Source organism: Cupressus sempervirens, chromosome 11, assembly GCF_028749045.1.
Source record: "Cupressus sempervirens isolate cs-2001-9-10 chromosome 11, ASM2874904v1, whole genome shotgun sequence".
Classification (NCBI taxonomy): domain Eukaryota; kingdom Viridiplantae; phylum Streptophyta; class Pinopsida; order Cupressales; family Cupressaceae; genus Cupressus; species Cupressus sempervirens.
The window spans coordinates 346,698,629-346,715,372 of NC_143128.1; the positions used below are offsets into that span (position 1 = coordinate 346,698,629).

The 16,744-nt window shown below is 33.8% G+C and overlaps 2 pseudogenes; both read right to left on the bottom strand.

Annotated features, from left to right (window-relative positions):
• Positions 1-2,401: 2,401 nt before the first annotated feature.
• On the bottom strand, positions 2,402-3,023 carry LOC149529503 (glycine dehydrogenase (decarboxylating), mitochondrial pseudogene; annotated as a pseudogene).
• A 5-nt stretch (positions 3,024-3,028) lies between these two features.
• Positions 3,029-3,834, bottom strand: LOC149529504 (glycine dehydrogenase (decarboxylating), mitochondrial pseudogene; annotated as a pseudogene).
• Between the last annotated feature and the right edge of the window lie 12,910 nt (positions 3,835-16,744).

The window sequence follows — 16,744 nt, forward strand, 5'->3', positions numbered from 1 at the left end:
CATTGTAATCAAATTACTTTCTTTCAATATAATGGGAGGAATCTCCTTTCACAGCAATTCACCAAAAACAAAAAACTCAAAACATGTAGAAAAAAGAAAGTAGAGAATGCCATTTAAAGAACTTTTTCAGTGTGCTGAAGAAAGTTGGTAGGCAATACGGTACAGAACTAGATTAAACATATACCCACCATTTTAATCTCAAACAAGACATCCACTGAATTGTTATCCTATTTTAAAACAAAATCAAGATTCATGAAACTACCAATTTAAAAGGTTAATAGTGCATTCTATCCATTAAGCAAAGTGCAACTTGAGATAAAATTGTTTGAAAAGTAACCTTCTAGAACACGTGTAAAATGAAATGTACACTTTCTACCAAGTTTGGATCAGGGATGTTCTACTTCTAGATGAAGAGGTTTTGCAAGTCTAAAATAAAACTACAGCTCCAAAATCAATGACAATTTTTTTGTTTATAGTGTTACTGCTGCCACAAACATAGGAAAGATACATAAGAATATGCCCACTATTTAGAAACATCAGACAGTAAGACACAAGATCTTGAAGGGAAAAGAAGAGGAGGTTCATAGAATTAAAATTACAATTAACGAAAAAAAATCATTTTGGCATATATGTGAAAAAGGAAAACTCGCACAGTCTAAGCCAAGGATAAATTCCATTTTAATTTCAGGCTGGGCATAAAATGCATTCACCAAGCACAAATGATTAAATAATATCTGGAGCAAGTCTTGATCTATTTCTCTAAATTTAATAAAATTTGATAAAATTTGATAAAATTTGAACCCATCATCCAAAGAAGAGTCTTGCTAATCAACATGATGTACTTGGAGATTACCATTATCTCTACTTGTCTGATAAAAATATCTGGCAAGCTTTAGACCCAATAAGAAATAATCATCCCAGGCCTCAGCAATTCTACCAAAAAGATCTATGTGCGCACACAACAAATCCAACAAGACAGAAAAGTTCTTTCGAAACACTTTATGGCATAATGTAACAAGGAAATGAAAGTTTTCCACTATTTCCTCTAGCATTGCAGATACTATGGAGGATGCAAATGCAGTTGTTGCACCAGATTTCCTCTCACAATCTATATTCTCTACAAGTGACAGCACTTGGGAAAGAGATCATTGAATAGTAGGATTTCCTTTTCCCAAAAAGTGAGTATCTATTGATTCCAAACTGGATCTCACTTGCTCTTTGGATAATATGCCTTGGGAAAAATGAAGCAAACTTCTCAATGGACTCCATTCACAAAGAAAATCTTCTGAACCATGATCGGATTGATATACTTGATTGATTTTTGGAAGCAAAGTAGTCACAATTGTGAAAGATAATGACCTTGAATTAGCCTGTGAGAGGAAATATTCACTTGTCAACATAAGGATCTGACTTCAAACTCAGAATGAACTATATGAGGAAGAACAGATACACACTTGAGCCTACAAAAGAAAGTTCATCACACTGGCCACATAGAATGAAATCATTGTTCGGTGGGCAAGCTTCTGAATTTTGGAACTTGACTCAACAACTCTAAGGAACTTTTGCAAGACACAGATCACAAGAGGGATAAAATGTGGAGGTGAAAGATCTGCATAATTTTTAATGAGTAAGTTATTAATCAAAAATAAAAGAGTAAATGAACAGACAAGAAACTTTATTATACAGGCCCAACTAATAATTTTCACTTTTTACAATGAAATTGTGGTTGGTGTCAGACATCTGTTTTCCATAATTCATTGTGCATCAACAACTACTCATCAAAGGCTAAGAAAACCATGTAGTGTTTGGAACTAGGCTATTATTTTCTTCAAGTCAAAGGGATGAAATCATTTGAAGGAAAAAAATATTTTTTTAATAAAAATATAATTACTGCTACAGTTAAACCCAAGACAGACAAGTCATTCTATGATTCTAGATATTTTCCAATAAAAGAAACGGACAGACATGAAATGGACTGTCCACTCTAATTTGTGGAAGCTCCCCTGACAGTGCATTTGAAATATCTGTAGGTAACTCCAAAATTAAGTTGTGGGATCATATCAATGGTTGTTAGTCAAAATTTTCTCTTGAATAGGGTTGTGAGGATATTTTGTTAGCATTTGGTTCCTAATTTACTCAAGAATTGGGGTCTGATAATATTGTCTTACAAATTGTTTATTTTACAATGGAGTTGTATCTTCTATTTTATTCCTGACTAATAGAAGTTTATCTGACCCTGAGATGATCAAATCCACTTGATAAATGTTAATCTCTCTTTAATTTTTGCACTATTTTCTATATTAGGAATAAGTCAATTCTTGAACTATCTACAACTATTGATTGCCTTGTGTTTCTTTTTATTCCTGTCAGAGCCTTCATTCAACTCTATCTACCCTGCTTGTCATTCCAAAACATAAGGATTTATAATTTTTTCTCTATACACATTATCTGCCATCAAACTAGTATTTTTAATGTCCATTTTCCCATTCTCAATTTCCGTAATCTCCCTTTTTATTGATATTGGTAGAATCATGGTTGAGCCCCATGGTGCTGTTGATATCATATCAAGTGGTTGTGGATTCCCTTCAGGAGTAGTAATTCTATTTATTGGTACCAGAGGTTGTGATGGTAAAAATGGTGCCAAATGCTTCTTTACTCCTATAGGCCCCATACCAGAGTGTAGAATGTAGAATGTCTTCTAAAGATTGAGATGGCATACATCCACTCCAATTCAACTCAAGCTAGTTAGTCCAACCTGCACATTCATGTTTGCACCATCCATGTACACTTGACTATCATTGTCATGAATGATTTAACATATCTTATTTAATACCCTCTTCATACACACCATGCATTGAAGGATAGGTAATCATAAGTGCTACAAGGTTTCCTTATTTTCCTCTACATCCTTCATTTTCTTTAGCAACAGTTCAAACAACAACAATTTTCATTCCACACATTGTAGCACTTGCAGGATTCATTCCATGAGTTGAGATAGTAATGATAGAAATTTTGATGCCCATCTCCCCTTTCTTAACGATAAGCATATAACCTTTACAATATCAAGGAATGGAGCATCCTCAACATTAATAGTGCCTAATTTCTTTAATCCACTAATAAATGCTCCCGCCAAACCATGTACACATTCTACATTTTTTTTCAATCCTGCCAGACCATGATAGATTGCATACATAGAAGATATATTGTAATTAATGCCTGTATCATGTAGATATTTCTAGTGGCATTATATTGCTTGATGTGTTGCTCCCTTGTCTACATTTCCATCCTTAGCACAGGATTCCTATGGGAATCCACATTAACTCCAATAATCCTACCAGGCATCATTCATTTTTACTCTTAAGATGTAACCAAGCAATATAAATGAGGGGGCCCCATAGTCCAGGGGGACACCAAATCTTTGAGAAGACCCAAAGATGATATCCACCCCAAATTCCTCAGGAGGCTTTAGTATTGCTAGTCTAGAAAAATCAGAGGCCATGACAACCTTCACACCATTAGCATGAACATTCTTAACAAAATAAGAGTAATCAATAACTTCCCTCTCTATCCTAGGGTGCTGAACAAGCACCCCACAAACATCCTTGGAACTATAATCAAAGTACTTTAGATCAGATTTCATGACATTCAACCCCAACCAACCTACTCTTATATGGCACACATCAAATGTCTAAGGATGAGAGTTACTAAAAATGATAGAAGTCTTCTAATTATCTTTGGTTATATCATTACATATCACAATAGCCTCAAAACTAGTAGTGGCCTCGTCCAAAAGAAAATCATTTGACACGGGAGCCCAGTAAGATCTAATATCATGTTCTAGCTATTCAAAAAAGATTCTAGTATATCATGGAAACCATGTTAGGAGGGGACAAGGGATGACGATGGGGCTGAAACCTACGATAAATTATACTCTATTAAAAGTATTAACTTATTACAAATAGGGATGCACTTGCATTTAGGCACAATGCCTAGAGCTCACTGCTCAATTAAAAAAAAGTCTTACTACCTTACATATATGGACAACAACTCATAGTTCATAAAGTGCTTGATATCATCCTCTTCATGCATGTTCAATTTCATATAAGCTCATTGGATTCCACTCATTCCTATTTACAACATCATCGATGTATGGCTTGCATCCACACACACACCACACACACTTCAGTCATAAAAGATTACATTCATTCATATAATTCATCAACCTTGTAGAAGAAAAAAAGGAAATGATTAGAAATATGAAAACATCAGGAAAATAGATAAATTACAACATTTATCTAATGGCTTCAGTAGAGACTTGAAGCAGGTCATCTCCAAACCAATCTAAGTTCTCTTTATAGAATTCAATTGGGAAACTATCTGCCACTGGGGTCTTTTCATCATTCAACTTTTGAATTGCATTTACTATTTCTTATTCTGATACAGTTTAAATATTAATTATTTTTGCAATATCATCTGTAATCTTACTTTGAATTATATTTTTGCTTAGATCTCTTGCACTATGTCCTTGAAATGAGAAAAGTATCTTATAGAACAGCGAAAGTTCTTCTCTATCTCTTTAAGATCACTTAGCAATTTATTATCAGCTCATATATAGTCAACTTGTTCTCAGACATTCTTAACTTTCATACATCTAAAGAAGAGTTTTGAACTCTTATCGCCATTGTTAAGTCAATTATTGTTAACTTCCTATAGATTTGTCCTCCCTACTCTCAACCATGTTAAAGTCAGCTCCTACAATCCAAGGGATATATTGAAGCCCATATATCCATTTCCATAGCTCATTTCTCTCGTAATGTGCAATGGGAGCATAAATTGAGCACCACACAAACTTTTTATTGTCTTCTTCAATAACAATCTAGACAACCCTATTGTAAGGAGAAATTTAATGTCCGATTGCAAATGGTACCCATTTGTTTGATGTTTTCATATTGCAAAGGTGTGAGTGGTGGTGTAGGTAAGATTTGAACCTCATAATTATAATTTACACATTTAAAATCAGCACACTAAAAGAATTTTAAATTAACTACTACCAAAGTAATATACAGATTTTTCAAGGTAAGGTGAAACAAAATGTACCTGATAGGAAGGTCCCTCAGCTTCAGTAAGTGAACCATGTGTGAGTGCTTCTACTAAAAGACATCGATTAACAAAGTGGTAATTTAGGTACAATTCCAATTCATCCAAATTTGTGTCCAAGACACTCTGATAGTTGAAAGAGCATTGGGATGCAATGTCTACTGATTTGACTTCAATGCCAACTTCCATATTCATCCACAGCATTAACTCAATAGCTGCATTTACACCACCTCCCACCAGATGTGCTCCAATTAGAGCCTCCAAACAGAGCCTCCTAAAAACAAAAGAGAAAGAAACTATGTCAATTTCCATACATAAGAAAAACATGGACACTTGCAGAAACCAAATCAGTATTTACTTGAAAGATTGAAGGCTGTTCCTCATTAACATGTTCCCCATTTTCTTCAACCAGATCTATTAAAAAAAGTGGTCCTCTCAGATTATACAGGTAAGAAAACAAGCAACAAACCAATTTTGGAGGAAAGCCAACTCAAGCAAAGTTCAACTAGAATGTTGAATACAATTAAATAAAAGGATTAGGAAGAGGTTGAATACAATTAAATGCTAAAATCCATTGAATCAAATAGAATGGCACATTTAATGAAATGGCTGAAGGGTGTATAAGAGAAGTTGAAAGAAGTACTAAGTATGCACTTTTATCCTCTACAACACTACAGTAACCTAGGACAATGCCTCCAACCGGATAGAAAATAAATCAATGTTTGATAATGGCTGCATGGACCATACTGGACAACAATCACAAGTGCATGAGCTCAGATGGGAAGTTCAAATGGGTCAATCATTGAGTTGGATTGTATCAGGCAGAATGAGTACTCCAGTATGCAGATCAGTGATCAAAGGAGAAATTTTCAAACTTTCCCTTAGCTTCCATGGCTAGCCATACCTCGTCCAGGGTGGCATCACTCCATTCTAGGGTTGGCATTAGGTTTGGAGGACACATTCAGAATGGATCAGAACTACAGGGTGGACTAGAATATTTATAATCATTTAGCAATATCAGCTTAGGCACATAGAAGTTAATTTCTATGCAGCTTAAATTAAAACTTTGTGAACATGGACAGTCAATGATGCAGATTTTTTTTGCTGTCTCTTTATCCCCTGGGCCTTTTGTGGTGATTCCCGTGGTGGATTCTTTCTAGCATAAGATCTTCTCTTTGTATTGAACTTTTGGCAAATTAGTCTTTTAACTGTTGAATTGGCCTAGTGGGTCATCATATATTGTAACCTGGTCTTTTAGTAATTTATTTCCATTTTTCCTTGTCTTTTTTTCTACAAAAAAAGCATCAAAGCTTAGTTACAAGACTCGGGCTTGGCACTCAAACTCAAAATATTGATAAAACAATGAAATAAAAATATTTTATAAGAAATTGAGTCTTTTACTATGCAACCCTCATTTAACCAACTTTAAAGACATAATAAAATAATCAAATAAAATCTACATTGAATCAGTACCAAAGAAGATTTGAGTTTCGGGAAACAACATTTTCCTATATATACTCTCGCGAGTGTTCAGGTATAAAAGCTTGTGGAGTATAAAATCCATGGCATTAAAACAAAAAGAAGAAGTATCCTTAAATGGAAGATTAGAGTTGTAAAGGTGCCTTTTAGTGTCTTAGACTTTTGGCTTTAGTTTTTAAATTTTTTTCCTGTCTCCTGCTCATTTTTCCTAGCTGAATCTTACTATCAAGACTCGGAAAGTCTGCTCATAACCCAAACTCCAATATAATTGGATCAGAGTTATGATTACCATAATACCTGCTTGGTGTGCCACCAACAATATTTACTCTTCCCTTCAACATGGAAACCTAGATATATTTTTCTGTATGACCTAAGAATGTCACGTACTGCATTAGTTGAGTACTTACAGGCTTTGAAATGCCCATTTCTGACTTTGTTAGAGTCCACATGATTATTACAAGGGCTACTGGTGGCCATGTGTATTTAGCTTTTCCCCACTCCTTTAACTTGTCACTGTCGAACACCACCCATGCAATCCAAGTAAAGGAACCTCCCAAAATCAGTGTTAGGAGAGAGGGAAAGAAAATTTCAATCTACAAAGCATTTTTATTCTTAGAGAAATCATTGGCCCAAGCACTGACTGAGGATTCAAGTGTTACACAAAAGAAAAAAATCCAAAAGAAAACCCTTACACAGCTCTAGCTCCTTCGCACACTCAAACATCAATGAAATCAAAAATGTTTTTTCATATTGAAGTTAAGCCTGTGTTGGTTGAAATTTTGACCAACATGGGCTTAGATTTTTAAAAAGAGGATTTTTTCCTTCTCCAATCCGACCAACGTAAACCTTTTTAATTGATGGTCAAAAATTTTGGTCAAAAAATAAGGTCAAATGTAGTAGTGAGCCAAACAAGGAGGGGTTGTCAAACTATTCGTGCAGCTCATCTACTTTGCATTGTGTGGGCTATAGCTCCAATTCTACCTCACACGGCCAAGGATGCATGGCAACATATTCCATATACACATTTCAAGGAAGATGGCTCAGCATTAGAGTTTATTTTTGAAGCACAATGGCCAAGGATTAATGATGAATGGCTAATGCTGATGAAACCTAATGTTGAGTACTGGGAAAAAGTCCTTGAGATGAGAATAGAAATAAACAAATTCTTGGAGATGGCCAGAGGTGCAAGGCTAATAGGTGCAAGTTTAGATGCTAAGGTTTATTTATGTAGCTCTAATGTAAACCTGCTTCGAAGATTCCATGAGATGTCTATGCGAGGTTATGACACAGACAAGTTACATAGGATTTTTATAACTTCTCAGGTTGAAGTTCTAGCTTCAATGGAACACGCATCTAGTACTGGTGTAGCTTACACTAGAATCTATTCTTCACCAAGAGTTGGTGAATTGTGGATTGGGGTATCTCATGCAGATGGTGCCAAATGCAAAAGATGTTGGATCTACTCTCAGGTAGTTGGCTCATTTGTGGATCATCCCACACTTTGTGAGCGATGTTACAAAGTGATCTCAAATATTGATTCACCAAGTCCTAAAGTAGCTATGGTAGCCTAACAGTAATTTTATTAGCTCAATCATTCATCTTCTAAAAATCTAAATCTTGCAACCGTCAGTTTTAATAGCTCTATTTTCATTTTCAGATGTGCTAGCTTTTTATAACATTCATTTTTTCTATACAATTTGCAGCACCTTGCAACCTTCATGTGCTAATCTTGTAGCCTTTTGGCCTTTTTTCTTCTTCAGAAAGGTCTAAAAGACTCCACTCTATTGTTGACTAGGTGGATTCAGATTGATTGGGTTTCTTGATATAGAGAATCCAGAGGGAGGAGCTCAAATTCACCACTTTTGGCTGATACCCACATGCTGATCTGATCTATTCAAAGTGTATAGAGTTGAGAAAACTAAAACTTTGTAGGCAGTCATCAAGATTTATAAGTAGATTTCATGTTTTTTAGAGTTGAGATGTTTGTATTTGTAGGGGTTGGGTTTTGGTTTAAGTGTTGATTAGATATGAGCCTGAATTTGGGGTTAGTGGAATTGGTTTTGATATTAATTTGTAGGATCAGAAACATGGGCATGGAATTATGTAGAAGAAAGATTCAAACTTGTATAATTTTGTGTTTGGGAATTGATTTTAGTTTTTCATCTTCAAGCCACATGGTTGTGTTTCTTTGAGCAGCCAATTTTTGTATAACACATGTTCCAGGGTCTTCATGTTGGCTTGGAAGAGGCTTGTCCTTCTGGGGACTACTTTAGAACTATAAGCTTATCATGCAATCAAGCTCTGTTTGCTTGATGTATCATTCTTTTGTCTTTCTAAAAAGATTGTAGTAGTTTCTTTCCTCTTCCAAGAAGAAAACATATAGCAGAGTGTAGAGTTTGCTATTGCTATATATATGTATTATGTTACAACATCCTGGTGTGTCTGGTGGTCTACTAGTATGTGAGCTACCTAACTCTTGTAGTAGAGCTGGGTGTAAGCACCACCAAACATAGTAGAACCTAATATGACATTTTTACTATCCATGATAAGTTCAATTGGTATATATATTTAGATAATTCCTTAGAATATTGAGGATTTTGGATCATATTTCATGATATTTAGAATATATTTCAATATCTTTTGGATTATATTTCATGATACTTTTGATATCTTGAATTATATTTCAGGATATTTTGTATCATACTCCATCAGACCAAGATAAGCAAGACGAATTTATATTGTTCATTTCAAAATAGTTCTGAGAAAAAAAAAAATTCATTGTAGGACTTTTGAAAAAAGAACACTAAGTAGTTTGAGAAGATGATATATATGTTCTTCTGCCGTTTGAATGGACTTATTGATTCTTCTCTTTTCCTTCTTGGTATTGCTAATTGTTATGACTCTTGGAGGCGAAATAAAGTGTATGATTGATGCACATATGTATGTTTTCTTGTACTACAAGGATGGGTTTATCAACAATGGGCAATCCTCATGTGTACCACTAGGGTTCAGGTTTCATCCAATGAATGAAGAACTTTTACACTATTATTTGAAGAAAAATGTGTACTATGAGATCATTGACCTTCATGTTGATCTTAACGAGCTTGAACCTTGGGACCTCCATGGTATGGATTGATTTCTTCTTAATAGAATTTTCTTTAAGACTTGTTATCTTTGTGACTTTTTCCCCTAATTGTTATTTTGAAATGAACTAGAGAGATGCAAGATAGGTTCTTCTCCACAAAATGAGTGGTACTTTTTCAGTCATAAAGACAAGAAGTACCCAACAGGCACCTGCACAAATAGAACAACAACTATAGGGTTTTGGAAGGCAACTGGCCATGATAAGGCCATTTATATGAACTTCAAGAGGATTGGAATGAGAAAGACCTTAGTCTTCTACACTGGGAGAGCCCCTCATGGCCAGAAAGAAGAATGGATTATGCATGAATATCGCCTTGAAGATAATGAGAATACCCAAATAAATGTACGTTCTATTGTTCTCTTCCCTTCATTTATGAAGCTTCTCTAGCTACATACTGAAAAAGATATCATTTTCTGAAGTAGCTTAGCATAGTATGATCTACACTCAGTTATCACTTCAATCAACACTTTTCTTATGATTATTGATTCACATTGACTCAAAATTTATGAGGAAGAATTTACACTATGTCTTCTTGATAAGCACGTCACTGTTCATATTTGCACATAATGTATTGAAACTAAGCAACACTATGATCCAGCTATTGTGACACCTCTCTCAGGCAGCCGACAGAAATTAATCTATTAAGTTATAACTATTTTTTCCTTAAAAGTTTATACAATGCTATGGTACACAATGCGAAAGCAATATGAAACATACACATTAAGCAATGCAAATATAGTTTTGATTACTGAAAGCTTCCTTACTGTTCCGACGGAGGTTGCACTGAAGTTGTCAAACGCTGTTGGCACTGGCAGTAAAATGCTGTTGGCACGTAATCTTCAAACCCTTCCTCTGTTGGCACCACAAAATGCAATAAACGATAAATATTAACCGCACATCCACAACCTTTCTTCTGGTTGCGCAGAAAGATTGAAATTAGGGCACGACAAAGAGCTTTTTTTGGATTTTGACATAGTGTAAGTTCATGTTGGTCAAAATTTTGACCAACATGGGCTTCTAGTTAAAAAAATTATATACGTTGCCTTGCATAAAATGACCAATTTGACCCCATTCTATTAGATGGTCAAAAATTTTGGTGTAAAAATGGGATCAAATGTACTAGTGAGATCATGTAAGGATTCTTGTCAAAAGGAAGCACACATATAGACTCAATGAATGAAGACTTAGGATTTTCCCTTTCCATTTTCATGTATGAAAATATGTTTCATAAGTCTTGGACCTATTTTAGATCAAGATCTCATTTTTTTATAGGTTCTCTCTTTTGAGTGATCTATTGATCATCAAACTCATGGGGTAACTTCCATCCTCTAGAAGTAATGTATGTAAAATATTAGTCCCCAATTTTCTCTAAAGTCTTAAGAATGAGTCTTGGAAGGTAATAATCTTGTTGGAATATTATGAGGTCTTTGATAGTATTCTCATTATCTACCTCAATCCCATGTTGTGAAGGATTTCCATGTCAGGAATGTCTAGGTGGAGACATGTTGGCCTTAGGATGAGACCTTGGGGTCCTTGGAGGGGTGGCATTTTCATTTTTCCCAAAGTTTACAAAAGGATTGCTATAAGTTGCATTAGAATTTGGGTTCCCAAAGTTATTCATGTGATGATTCCAAATCCATGAGAGTTAGTATTGCAAGCATCCACTTGTCTTGCTTGTTCAAGTCTCTCTTGTTCTAGTCTTTCTTGTTCATCTTGGTAGGATTTATTCTCACATTTTTTTTATTCAGACCTAATTGGAAAGAAGATATATAAGTGTTAGTTTCTCTCTTCTTGATTCATGGTGAAAGACACACTATTTCCAGCCCTAGGGGTATCAAATGGAGTATCAAAGGAACTACTAAAATGACTAAGAGGATTGTACCAAGTGTTAGATTTTTCTTCCTTTACTTTGTGAAAGAAAATTTTAGCCTCAAAATGTTTCTTACATGGGCACCTAGTTGGAGAAGATAATTATTCAAAGCTAAAGAAGGGTGACTTCCTTGACCAAGTTGGAATCTAGTTGTAACTAGTATGTAATAGCTAGCTTTTAGCCAAATAAGATAACACAAAGCACTTGGATTTCAAACTTAGAAAATTAAGATGTTCACTTTTCAAAGAGAGGTAGTAATGATAGCAACTTGTCAAAAGTGTCCAAGTAGTTTATGAAACTAGCAACTCAAGTTGGGAGCTAAGGAAGAATCCAAATAGAAAAGTAAGTAGGGTGAGAAGAATGACAAGTGAACAATCCTTCAAATCAAGTTATGTAACCAAGGAGCCAGTGTGATCATTTTAAGCCTAAAATAGAGCCAAATATACATATTTCAGACTAGGGACACAATATGATCAAGTATAGACACCCCTAAATCAACCAAGAATATAGTCGAAGTCAAATTGAGAAAGCAAAAGGACTAGGTGAAAGAATATGTTAGCATGAATGCTAGTGGTATTCCTTTGGGGGAGTATCCTAAGCACTGATAGAACAATTGGGGAGATTGACATGTTGTATTCATGACTGTATTTGTCATTGATGTCAACATAGTATTGTTTCTATAAAGACAGACATAGTAGTAGATAGAGAACAAGGTCATATGGATTTTGTATTGACAATGAGGTCAAGCCTCATTGAGAATATGCTCTACAGTATGTCCTGATAGTGTGGACAAGTGTGCCTACAATAAAGTTGAAGACATGTGAGAGTTATTCATGATTTGTAGAGGACAGTGTGTAGATAGAGTACCTAAGAAGTGGTTTCTAGTATTTGGATTGTATTTCTTAACATGGATAGAATTGTGATGAGAAAAGTTAGACAATGATGGTAGACAACTAGAGGATGACATAAATGAGTGTGGGAGGTTTGAGGTCACACATGTACAAAGTTGTAATTACTGTACACTGAGAGTGTTTTGTAATTGTTAAAATATGTAATGAATTGTATTATCTGAATGAAGTGCTATTATAATTAATTGGAAAAGCCTCAAGGATAACTCAAAGAATTATTTTGAGGATATGGTATAAAGGAAGGTTATTTTCCTTGTAGCGAAACATGGGTAAAATTGTGTGTAAGTGTGAATTATGCAAGTGATGTCCAAAGTTTGTAACTATAAGTGATCAAAGGGATTAGTGTAATGTGAATTTGTAGATTTGGTTTTGAGATATGAGAAGGTATTTGGTGTGGTATTGGCATAGTAAGAAGATAGAGAAAGAGTGCAAGTTGCAAAGATTAGTTGTATTTCTATTATTCTAAAAGGAATAATATAGAGGCCAGTTGGACAGTGAGTTTGGTGGTGTTTCCTTGCAAGATGTTGGATAGTGTGTCCATCTATCTTCTACAACTCCTAATAGGGCTGGCACAACTCCTAATAGGGTTAGCAGAACTCCTATCAGGGTTGGAATCTCCTAACAGACATTTAAAGTCTCCTAATAAGGACTGATATGTATTGAATGCATTTCATTTGCTCCTAATAGAATCCATCTTCTTACAAGGAAATTTTTTATTAGTACATCATTTTTTGGGTACCATCCCCACCATGATTTTCCCTCTAATCAATGGTTTCCCTAGTTAACATATCTGATGTTATTCTATATGTGTATCTTCTTAAGGTTATTGATTATATTCTTCATATGCTTAAGCTTTAATAAGGTTGATAAAAGTTATATTAATCTGATAATTGATTCACCCCCCTCCCCTCTTAGTTATCTTGGTGGACTTTAATTTCTTACAATTGGTGTTAGAGCATCAAGTCCTTGAAGGAAAATCTTGACAACTTAAGGAGATCAATGGCAGGTCATTTCAGAAAAGAAAGTGGTACAAGAGCACCTAGAAAAATGGACAAAAAGGAATACATATGTCATTAATATTTTTTCTTAAATTTCAAGTTAATATTTGTCAATTTATATTTGATTCAACATGTAAGGCTAAGTTAAGCCTTGGAATCAATTTATAATAGATTGTCAAAGTTGTCTAGTATGGTCAAATTATGTAAATTAACCCATGGAAGGGTAAAATGTCATAAAATGTCATATATATTATATTTTGGTATGTTAGTAGGGGTTTTATAAAGTTAGAAGGTCATTTATGATAAAACGCAAAATTTTTCAAATATGTGATAAAATATTGTCACACAAATTTGAAAATATGTAAAGTTGATGTAAAAGGAAGGTCAAGAGTCATAGGAGGTATCCAATAGTTAGAGGAATTTAAAATAAATTAAAATATCATGTAATGGTCATGATTTAAAGATTGGAATGGTTGGAAAATCCTTTTGAGAAGAATAGAAATGAAAAGAGTTTTGTTTTGCAAGTCTTATGTTAATTTTCTGTATAATTTTCCACAAACTTGACTATTTTTTCTATTGGTATAAATTTATATGAAAAGATAAAAGCATTAAACTTATATTTTAAGAAATCTATTTGAGTTAGCTTCCTTTTTTCTTTGGTTTTGTCAAATTTCATTAAGTTTTGTAGAAGTTATGACCATTTTGGTGACTGCAAGTCTGAATTTGTCATAGTTTGTTAATATTGCCATCATAAGTTATGGAATTGTCATTGTGTGATTTTTGAATCCTTGCATCAAATTGGTATTAGATCTAAAAATATTTAGGGAAAGGAAATTATGTGGGTTTGATGTTTGAATTTTGTAGGTTGAAGAGAGAACCTAGATGCCAAGAAATCAGGTAGTGGAAAAGAGAGGAAAACCTAGGTGAGGCAAGAAAAGATGTGGTAAGAAGATATAATCTTGCTTGGAGGGTTTAAATTTTTTAGGAAGTATATGTAGGATAAGGATTCACAAAAGGAGAAGAAAGAATATGAAAATAAAATGAAAGAAGAAGAAGAAAAGAAGAGGAAAAATGAAGAGAGAAGGAAGAGAAAAGAAGACGAGGTGAAGGAGATAAAGGAAGAATTAATGAACTTGAAAGCAAAGTTAAATAATATGGAAGAGAAAACTTAAGCCTTGGGAGAGATGATTACAACTCAAGAGGAAGAGATAAATCATGAACCTATTGTCCAAATTGTGAAAGAAGATAAACAATCTTCTTTAGTCATTGTGGAGCCTACACAATAAAATACTAGTGTTGGTAATATGGTTGTGGTTGAAGACCAAAAGGATGGTACCATTGCTGATGAATCTCATGATGAGATTTCTATTGAAAAAGAAGAAATCAAGGTTATGGATGAACAAAGAGTAGAGAGCGATCAAATTTATCGTGAAAGTGAAGACAAATGTGAAAAGTTCCCAAGAAGACTTGAGAGAAAATATGCAATATTTATGATTGAATTTGATATTAATCAAATTGATTTTATCCATGAATTTTTCACTATTTTCTTTTAAATGCAGGTAATAGAGAAATCAGATTGTAAAGGGCATAAATATTTTCATGACAAGTTCATATTCTTAAGCAACAGGATTGAGAGACCAAAAGTGAAGATGAAGATAAGCTTTCTTTTTACCCCTTTCTAATAGACTTGGAAGATTTGAAAGTTGCGAGCATGGTGCAAGAGAACCCAGAAAAATGGACAAAAAAGAATACATATCTCAGTAATATTTTTTCTTAAATTTCAAGTTAATATTTGTCAATATATTTGAGTCAACGTAAGGCTAAGTTAAGCCTTGGAATCAATTTGTAATAGATTGTCAAAGTTGTCTAGTATTGTTAAATTATGTAAATAAACCCTTGAAAGGGTAAAAAATCATAAAATAATTTCATATATATTATATTTTGATATGTTAGTAGGGGTTTTATAAATTTAAAAGGTCATTTATGAGAAAATGCAAAATTTTTTAAATTTGTAATAAAATATTATCACAAAAATTTGACAATATGTAAAGTTGATGTAAAAGGGAAGGTCAAGAGTGATAGGAGGTATCCAATAGCTAGAGGAATTTAAAAGAAATTAAAATATCATGTAATGGTCATGATATACAGATTGGAATGGTTGGAAATCTTTTTGAGAAGAATAGAAATGAAAAGAATTTTGTTTTGCAAGTCTTATGTAATTTTCTATATAATTTTCTAGACATCCAACTATTGTTTCTATTAGTATAAATTCATATGAAAAGATATAGGCATGAAACTTATATTTTCAGAAAGGTATTTGAGTTAGCTTTCTTTTGGTTTTGGTTTGGTCAAATTTCATTAAGTTTTGTAGAAGTTATGACCATTTTGGTGCTTGCAGGTTTGAATCTATCCTAGTTTGTTGATTTAGCTAAAAATTTGCAAAATGTGCTATATTTCTGTGATAAGTTATAGAATTTTCTTTATGTGATTTTTGAATCCTTGTATCCTTGCATCAAAAAGTCTTAAGTTTTATGGATTTAACTATCACAGTTGGAAAGAGAAGATAAAGACACGTCTGCTATACAAGGTTCTAGAATATTGACTGATGACAAAGAATATAAAAAATATTATGGAAGAAAGAAAACTTGAAGAATGTAGTAAAGATAAAATAGATCTAATATGTGTAAGATGCTTGCTAGAGAAGCACTTTTTTCAGCTCTTCCTAAAAATGAATACAGGACCAAGTAAAATCCTTAGATTTATCTCATGAAATTTGGAAAGCTTTGGAATCTACTTTTGAAGGTGATAAGCATCCTAAGAGAATCATATTACAAAATTGTATATGTTTGTCTTAAGAGGCTAAAATGATGGAAGATGAATTAGTAAGAATTTATACCTAGTAAATATCAAAGTTTGTTGCAAGAATTACATCTTCTAATGGATCCAAAGATGAAGATGAGATTATATGGAAGATCTTGAAAACCTTGACACCACCATTCAAGTAGACATCGTAGATGATTGAGCAAGTGATACCATGTACTGAGAAATTTACCAAAGAGACTCTTCTTGGAATATTGGAAGTGCCATAAGTAAGGTTAAAATAGGGTAGAGATTTGCCTAGAGTGCAAACTACTTTTAGTGGATTATGTGTAACCCTAAGATCTATAGTAGTATTTAAGTGGTAAAATATCATAATTGCCTATTTAAGGAGGTACAAGGGCCCAACTTACCAATGATGAGAAGGGTG